At 51.4% G+C, this 8,914-nt stretch overlaps 1 protein-coding gene across 3 annotated transcripts in view; it reads left to right on the top strand.

The window, feature by feature from the left end:
* Positions 1-1,947: 1,947 nt before the first annotated feature.
* STAG2 (stromal antigen 2) overlaps positions 1,948-8,914 on the top strand; it is a 151,845-nt gene continuing 144,878 nt past the window's right edge. For 2 of the 3 annotated variants that reach the window (XM_039489619.1, XM_039489621.1), the window contains exon 1: positions 1,948-2,132. The gene's annotated coding sequence lies outside the window, so the exon portion shown is untranslated. Of the gene's footprint in view, positions 2,133-3,250; positions 3,315-8,914 lie in introns of those variants that run through there. The other variant, XM_039489623.1, reaches the window with a different exon arrangement.

Here is an 8,914-nt window from a genome sequence, read left to right as displayed (position 1 = left end):
AGGCAGAGAGAGAGAGAGAGACTAGGATCAGAACCAGCTGTGCCCCCAAAAGACTGGGCCAATCCTCCAAATCGGACCAGACTAACATCCCTCCCCAGAATGATGTCCCAAACCAGACTCATATCCTTCCCCGGAATGATCCCCCCTGCTCCCAGACCTAGGCCAGACCCACATCCCTCCCCAGTCTGAAGTGGACCAGACCTGCATCCCTCCCCAGACCAAAACCAGCAAACTGGACCATACCTCTCTATGAACTGACTCCTCTCAACCCGAATCTCCTACCAGAACATGGTATCTGTTCCTCAACCGGACCCCTCCCCACCCTGATTCAGGGTAGGGGCTGCAGAGCCGCGGGAAGGATGGAGGGAGGGAGGGGGCAGAGCCACAGCAGCAACTCCAGAGGGAGGGGCTTGGAGTTGTGATCTGTATCCCACAGCCGCAAAGTGGAACCCAGTGCCTGAGGGAGCTGTGCCCTGGGTAGCGGAACTCAGGCCTCACAGACAGGGGCGGCTCTAGGCACCAGCAAAACAAGCTGTTGCCTAGGGCGGCCAAATCTAGGGGGCGGCAGGCTGCGCCGGCAGACCTGCCGCAGTCATGCCTGCGGGAGGTCCACCAGAGCCCCGGGAGAACCGGACCTGCCGCAGGCATGACTGCATGTACTACCCGCGGGGGGTACAGCCGAGCCACGTGGGACCAACGGACCCTCCGCAGTCATGCCCGCGGGAGGTCCGCTGGTCCCGCGGCTCCGGGGCGCCTCCCGCGCATGACTGCTTGGGGCGGCCAAAACGCTAGAGCCACCCCTGCTCACAGAGCAGCGCCCCCAGGAGCTGGGGAGCAGCTACCTGAGGCCAGGGAATTCTGGCACAGTCCCTTCCCCATGGCCCTGCTCCTGGCTGCCCAGTGGCAGCTCTGGCTACTTCACTGAGCCAGATGCAGTCCTGGGGGGCAGCCGCTGTGTGGCACCTGCAGGTGGCTCTATGTGCCTGCCCCACCTTTAGTGCTACCCCCTCTCCCGTCCAGGCTCGCCCTGTACATGGAAAGGGAGGGTTTATAGACCCCTTCTGAGTGTGGGACCTGGCACCACTGTAAAACTGGTATGGCCCTCATATGAGCATGTGGTGCTACTAGCACTGCCCTCTGGGTCCGAGCAGGGCTGGGGAACCTGAAGGGCCAGCCATGGCCATGCCCCACACCTGCTGGGCTGCCCTCACCGGCAGAGTAGCATGTGCTTGCTGAGTCCCTGCTGAGCTGTGGCTGGCTGAGCCAGGCCGTGCCCTGAGGGTGGCTGATGGGCAGGGGTGATGAGAGCCACTGAATCAAACTCTGTATATGATGGGAACCACTTCAAGCCAGGGGTGTGGTGAGGCAGCATCAGCCCCTATGCTGAGGGGTCCTACCTGGCTAGGCTGTGTCCTGCGTACGTGACGGGACAGACCTCGCTGTGCCACGCGCTAAACTCAGGCAGTAACTTCTGCTCCCTTACCCGAGTTAGCGCCTCCTCCTCCTCCAGCTGAACTGTCTCGTCGCCTCCCCGCAGGGGCTGGGCCCGGCTGTCTCCACCCTCCCTGCGCTGCGCGGGCGGGCCGCGGCCCCAAGCCCCGGTATCCTGCCTGCCCAGGCTCCCCGCAGCCCGCGCGCGTGCCCACCCCCGGGCGCCGCGCGCACTGCTCCAGCGCCCCACAAGGCCGCGATGACCCACATCTACCCGCGCTGAGCGCGTGCCCCGCCCCCTCCCCCGGGCTGGGTGACGGGGGGTGGGGTGAGCCAGGCAGGGCCGGGCATGCGCGCCACCTTGTTTACCCGCTCGGAGCCCGGCGGGGAGGGGAGCGCAGCGGCCTCCCCAGCCCGGCCGGCAGATGTCGCCCCACGCCCAGGATAGCCGGCCTTGCTCAGTGGCCGCCAGGTGGCGCCTGCGCCCTCCATTCGCTTGCGAGCCGCCGAGCAGCGAACACCCCAAACAATCCCCAGCGCCGCCGCCAAATTAAATAACCTGCCCGCTCCTAGCGCCGTTTCTAAACCCCTCCGCCGCGGAGCTTCCGAGCCGGGCGCACGCACCCCGCCACTGGGCCTGGGGGGCAGGGACGGAGCCGCGGGTCCGGGCCTCCGAGCTGCCTGCGCCGACACTGGGCAAGGTAAGTTAGAAAATGGCGGCGAAGCTTCTGGAAGTTTGGAGGGGGGACTCGGGGGCCGTGTGTGGCGATGGGGCGAGGCCAGGCCGGGGCCCTGGGGGGACAGAGCGGGGCGCCGGGCCGGTTGGCCACAGGACTTACAGTGCAGCCAAGATGGAGGACGCGGGGCCGAGCCGAGAAAACACTCCAGCCCCCCGCTTCCCCACCCCCTCTTCCCAGCGCTCCCCGGCGGGGAGGGGGAGAGAGGGCTCCGAAAGCGGCCTCGCTGCCCGCCCGCCCTAGAGGAGCCCCCCTTCCTTCTCCCCCTCCTCGGCCACAGGCGGCCCGGGCCCAGCGCTCCGCGAGCTAAAATGGAGAACCTCCTCTTCCTCCTCCCCCTTCTCTAGAGCCGAGCAGGGGCTGCTGGCAAGATGGAGGACTCGGGCATTGTGTGTGTGGGGAGAGCCGGGCCGGGCAGGTCCGCTCGAGGGGAGGGGACCGGAGCGGAGCCAGCGAGGGGGAGCCCTGCTCCATGGCCAGTTAGGGGAGGGCAGCGCACCGAGGGGCGGCCCGGCGCGCACGAGAAAATGGTGGGGCGGCTACTTCTGCCCCGGAGTCGTGCGTCTTGGGCGAGTGGCCGGGGTTAGGGGCTTCCGTGCCTGACAGCTCGTTTCTCCCCCCCCCCAATGACTGGGGGAAGCATGGTGCCCCCCTTAGCGACTGGTACCCCCAATTGATTTCCCCCGCGCCCGGGGGCTGGCCCCCTCCCCGCGCCGCACTTTGGGGAGCAATGGAGGAAGCGCCTTTTCCCCTTTCGGACAGGAATGAAGCCGTGGGGTCTGACCTCCTCCCGCCCTGAAGGAGTTGAGGAGGGAGCGAGCAGGGCCTGTGCGAGTGAGCCTCGGGGAGCAGGCCCCCCTTCCACATCACTTGTTCAAGGGGCTTTCCCGCCCGCCCCCCCCGCAGGAGGTTTTGGGGGCCGTTTCAGTTCAGTTTTGGAAAAGAGGGGCCATTGCAAACTTGTGTCGGGAGCCGCGTGTTGCTGGAGCCCTGCTGGGCCCTAGCCGGCTATGAGGGGGGAGGGGAAGAGAAGGAGGAAGAAGGCTGATTACAGGGGGTTTTGGCGCCACTTTTGTTTTAGACAGCTTTGCCCAGAGCCCCCCCCCTTCTCGACATGCACACTGAACTGAGCTGAACCCTGCCCAGGTAGGAGGAAGCAGCTTTCCCAGCTTTTTTCCTTTCTGGGCTCTCTTGGGTACGCGTATGCAGACGTCTTTAGGGACTCGCTGGAGCGGGCAGAGATGGGTGTGTGTGTGTGTGTGGAAGGGCAGGGTACAGCAGCATCAAGTTAGTTCCACGGAACTTGGAAGCTTGTTTTCCTATTCCTTTATATCAACGTAAACACAACGCTTGCTTCTGGTGTGTGTGGTGATGCCGGTGCCCTCGCTGTCTGTATGGTCTGCTCCTTGGTGTCTTCTTCTCCAGCTAGTGGTGTAGGTGATACTTGCTGTCCCTGAACATACCCGGGACGACTCGCTGGTTGATCTCCCCCTCCCCCCCGCAGTGGCAATTGAATGGCGGTTTTTCTCTTTTCAAATCAGCTACTTTGTTTTCCTACAAGATTATGCATTTATTTAGCTGTTACAAACTTTTCTGTAAGAGATGCGGAAAGATTTCGTTCCCAGTTTTTAATAGCTTCTTGGCTGTTTGGTTTAAAACTCTTCTATTTCCCCTTCAGCTGTGTAAACACAGATGATGGCTTGTGCAGGAGCGTTGCCTCCCCTTGTGCTCCCTACAGCCACACCCTATGTTTGTGTCTTTGGACCCGGTCTGATTAGCAGCTTGATTTGGTGACTCAGCCCTTCTCTCTCTTCTCTATCAGGTGTAGGGTTGAGACAAGAGGTTCCTTTGCCCTGTGAGGCTGTAAGGAGGGGTTCCTGGAGGTAGCCTGGAGCGGTTCAAAACCTTGCTTTTCTCTTACTGTCGTGTCGCTCTCCTTCAGGGGAGGAGGGGCTGTGTCAGCGCCGTGACTCTTAACGGGGTGGGGAGTCGGGTTACCGAAGTGCGTCACACGCTGCCCTAATGGGGCCTGCTGGAGAGCCGATTGTGTTTGTTCATGTCCTCGGAGCACTCACCCACCTCTCCTTTCTTTCTTCCCATTGGTCATCCGCACACGGAGAAGGAGGTGCCCTGCTTGCTCTCCCCTGGGGTGAGAGCACACTACAGTGGGTTTAGTGAACTTGGGCTCTGGGCTTCACAAACACAAGCTGATGTGCGGCACAGAAAAGCGATCAGCTGTGTAGCTACATTAGAAAGTCTGGGCTCAGAGCTGGTGCTGTTTGCAATATGTCTGAAGTGTACACAGTCGAGAAATCCAGCAAGAATGTGCTTTGTTAAATAAAGTTAGTGCTCATGCTTCGGATCCCTGGAAGGAACACAGTTGATATCGTATACTACTAGAAATTAGAACTGGAAAACTCCTCTTAGGTCCACTCTGTGGGGGCCAATGCTGGATTGTTCTTTACAGTACCTACTTGATGAAGTGGGTATTCACCCACAAAAGCTTATGCTCCAATACATCTGTAAGTCTGTAAAGTGCCACAGGACACTCTGTTGCTTTTTACAGTACCTACTTGAGTGTTTTGTCAAGTCTTGTTTTATAAGATTGGTTACTGGGTCTAATAGAATATTCCACAATATAATAGACTCAGTTGTTACAGAGTATTGTTAATATTCATCCTACATTTTCCATTGTTCAGTTTCATCCTACTGCTTCCAGCTTTAACCCTTGGCTCAGCAGAAAGTTGTTTCCTTAAAGTCCTCCTTAACCTGGATGCCTTTCATTCTTTTTGGAATTCTTTCCCAGTCATATACCTCAATATCAGAGAAAAGTATCTGGAACTGTGCATAGTTTTGTGTGTAGTCTTGGTGGTGTATAGATAATATTTAGCACTCATGTTTTACAAACACTAACTGATTTTAATGCTAGTCTTGTGACGTAGAGGTTGTTTATTCCCCCGTCTGATTTTACAGATAAAAACTGTAATGGTACTCTGCTGTGGCCTCATAATACCAATTAATACTTTTCGGGGGAGGGTCTTCAACAATTAGTGTATGTCTATGTCATTGCATAACTATTTTGGAGTAGCAATGACGGCATAACCCTGTAGTGTGTAGACGAAGCCTACACTGATGGATGGTTTTTCCGTGGGTGTAGGAACACTACTCTGAACAAAGTTTGTTCTGGTCAGTGTAGCTTTCTGTCATCAACATAACTATGTCTACATTGGGATTTAGTTCAGCATAGTATGTTGATCAGAAATGTGTGGTTTTCTCACCCTTGCCTGATGTAGCTATGTCAACCCAACGTGTAAGTATAGACCAAGCCTCAGTAACAACATTCCTTGCTTCTCTTTCTTAGTCTGAGAGTGACCATCTTGATAAAAATCAAAATGCAACTATTTGTGGTACATCATCCGATAGGTTAGTAGTCAGATTTATCATACTCCACTGCTCGCAGCATGCACAAGGTTTGGGCTGGTTGTGGTGGTTGAAGATTCATGGGGATTGTAGACATGTAACTGTTTTGAGGGATAAAACTGAGAAGGAAGCTTTAAAATTATGCCAAAGAGATGACTTGGAAATAATTCATTTTTCTTAACAGATAAATAGTGCTCCCTACCCCTTGTAGCTGTTGACCGCACTCTTGTGGAAACGCCAATGTTGTGTGCTGCATGTGGTATAAGCAAGATTTGGGGAGCCTATGAAGTTGATGCAAGCTTTCTTTGTATTAAGTCCAGCTCTGTGAGTGTTCTCTGTCTGTTCCTTTGCAGTAGGGATTAGGGTCTGGGGCTTATTGATCTGTTTCTACAGAGGTCCATCATGAATCCCACTCCAGTGTAGTGGGTTTACAAGTAAAATTAAGGATATTCCAGACCCAAGTCTAGAGTAAAGTGGTTGAGATTTTTCACAAAACAGTTTGTTGGATAATGCTGACTAATCAAAACTGAATTTTTTGCAGGAGTTTGTTTCCATAAAACTGAAGCTTTTTTCAGGGAGGCTTCTCAGGATCAGGATGTAATTTTTGAGTGAGGCTATGTCTACTCCATGAGTGCTACTGCTGCAGGGCTATGGTGCTGTAGCTGACTGATTTAGTGCTGTAGTGTAGATGCTTCCTACAGCAACAGAAGAGGTTTTTCTGTTGACTTAGCTGAAGCACTTAGGGTGTAAATTTTTCAGCTTTGTGGCCTTAACTTTAAATGTAGATCAGACCTGAGAGAGTGAGACCTGACCCATCCCCCAGAATAGCCAATTAGGGTGCTCATTGGGTGAGAGAGACAGGTTCAAGTTGCTGCTCTGCCCAATTCAAAGGAATTTGAACTTGGGTCTTCCAAATGAGTGCCCCAACTGTAGGTTATTGGCTACATTGGGGCAGGTGTCTTAATTTTCCATGATCATTTTTGAAAGGTCTTGGTTTTCTCCCAATGTTGAATGAGAAAATATTTTGAAATCTCAAGGTTTTGTGGGACAGGAAAACTGTTTCCTTCCCAGCTCTAGTCTAGAGTAGTGACCAGGGGACCACTCTGCTACTGCTCAGGGGCCAAGCAGGGGTTCCCATAGGAATTCCTGAACTTGCAGACACCGGCTCACACTGTGCACTAGGGGCAGGGATTGGGCTATAGACAGTTGAAATCTGTTGTTTCGGGCTATCTACCGATTCAGGAAGACAACACTGCGTACACTGTTCATGTTCAGAAGATTATACTACAGCACTAATTTCTGTAGAATTGAAATTTTGTCATTTATAGCTGCAAGCCCCTTCTCCTTTAAACACCAGGTAAAGTTTGCTGCTTGCTGTTTACAATTGGAAAGTGAATTTATCAATTTTGTTTGCTAGGTGTATTCCAGTTGTTTTGCTCTAAGTAAGGATGCAGTGATGTTTTAAAAGGAATAGTGATATATTTGGTAGCACTTACAGGAAAAAAGAAGGCTTTTATAATTTTATATTAAAAATATTGACTGTAACCTCTTGGAAGTGAAAAAGGAATATATTGAAGTTCTGTAAAACCGAAGAGCATTCCCTTTTCCAAACATGAAAATGTAGCTAGTAAATCATTGGCTTAGCTCAACAAGTTTCACAGTGCTTTATCATAGTTAAATCATCTCAGTACAGCTGTGTTCGTATAAACTAAAATATCGAGCTTATTAAATGCAGAAATGCTTTTATGTTCAACTTGCAAAGGACGTGTGAAACCATGTAACTCATTAAATGTCCTTTTATTTTCTAAGGGTTTCTGTAATACTTACAAACATTAGCTGAATCACTTTAAAACTAGTGTATATAGAAGTTTAGACTGATTTTATCTATTGGCTATTACATGGTAGTTCCATAGTCTCCTATAGACAATAGCCATAGGGTGTTACCCTTTTGGAGATGAGTACTCTTATTCATGGAAGAGACTATATTAAACTTGATAAGATTACAAAATATTGGTTGTAATATTTTCTGATGTATCAGAATACATTTTCATTTTTATGTTACTTCTCTTTTAGTCACTATGATTCAGGTGCAGTGTGACCTTAAAGAAATCTTGACTGGATTACCTGTAATCATGATAATTCGGTGTTACTTTCTGTATCAATATTAAGCAAATTTCACAGCATAGTATAAAATTAGACTCTCTGGAAGTTATTCCTGTCCATGGAACCCATTTCTAGTTACACGGGTCATGAAAGCTTGTACAACACCCCATCCCCTGATTTTTATTTATGTATTTATTTATTTTTGGCTAAAAATCTCACTTGAGGTTCGTTAAATGTTTTCTTGTCTGTTCTTATTTCCACCTGTAACATGATGACTTGAATGCTGCACCTGATTACTTCCAAAAGTTCAGGGGATATTTTAGGCATCAATGCCCAGAACACTTTTGACTTTGGTGAAAATTGTAAAAAATGAAAGGGGAAAATGGAGGACACAGAGTCCCTGGCATCTGGTTAGCAGAAACAGCAACTTCAGCCACTTCTCTAATTGTCTGTAGATCAAAAAATCTCTTGATGGCAGCCAATAATAAATTCTAGCATAATAATGTCCCTCATCTCAGCCCTGCTCATCCTCTTAATACAGTTTTAAATGTTGACAACCTGAAAAAATTATGTCCCAGACAGAAAGGAAAAAAAAATGGAGACTAGGGGAAATGGGAGCATGCATAGAGCCCCTGGCGGGGGTGGGGGCACACAGTCACTGGTGGGGGTGAAGAAAGGAGAACCCTAGCAGGGTGGGGGCGGGAAGAATGAGGGACCATAGTAAGAGGGAAAGGATACGTGGGGAACACAGAGACCCTGATGTGATGGAGGGGGAAATGGGGTATGTGCACATAGAGCCCCAGCCATGGTGGGGAAGGGGGGGAAAGAAGTAGCACGCAGAACCATCGAACAGGGGATAATGTGGCATGCTGTTATGGGGGCAAAGGGAGCACACAGAGCCCTGTTATAAGGAGATTGGGGGACAGTGATATGGCAGAGGGGGAATGGAGGGAGGACATTCAGAACTGCAGAAATGAGGGGTAGAAGGTAAGGAGGGGTCGCAGAGAATCCCTAAAAAAGAGGGGAATGGGAGGGTGACACACAGGGAGCTCCTTGGAGGCAATGGAGGAATGCAGGGAGTCCCCCTGTTGTGTGTGATATACTTGGTCTACAGAAGCAATAGAAAATGCAATCCTCTTGTTGATATTGTTGGAGCAAGACCTATAGTTAAGGTTGCGTAAGCACTTCTATTCCAAAGGACTCATTTCAGTTGCTTATACCTT

Source organism: Mauremys reevesii, linkage group 9 (genome assembly GCF_016161935.1).
Source record: "Mauremys reevesii isolate NIE-2019 linkage group 9, ASM1616193v1, whole genome shotgun sequence".
NCBI classification, from domain to species: Eukaryota; Metazoa; Chordata; order Testudines; family Geoemydidae; genus Mauremys; species Mauremys reevesii.
This window is presented reverse-complemented; position numbering and strand designations above follow the sequence as displayed.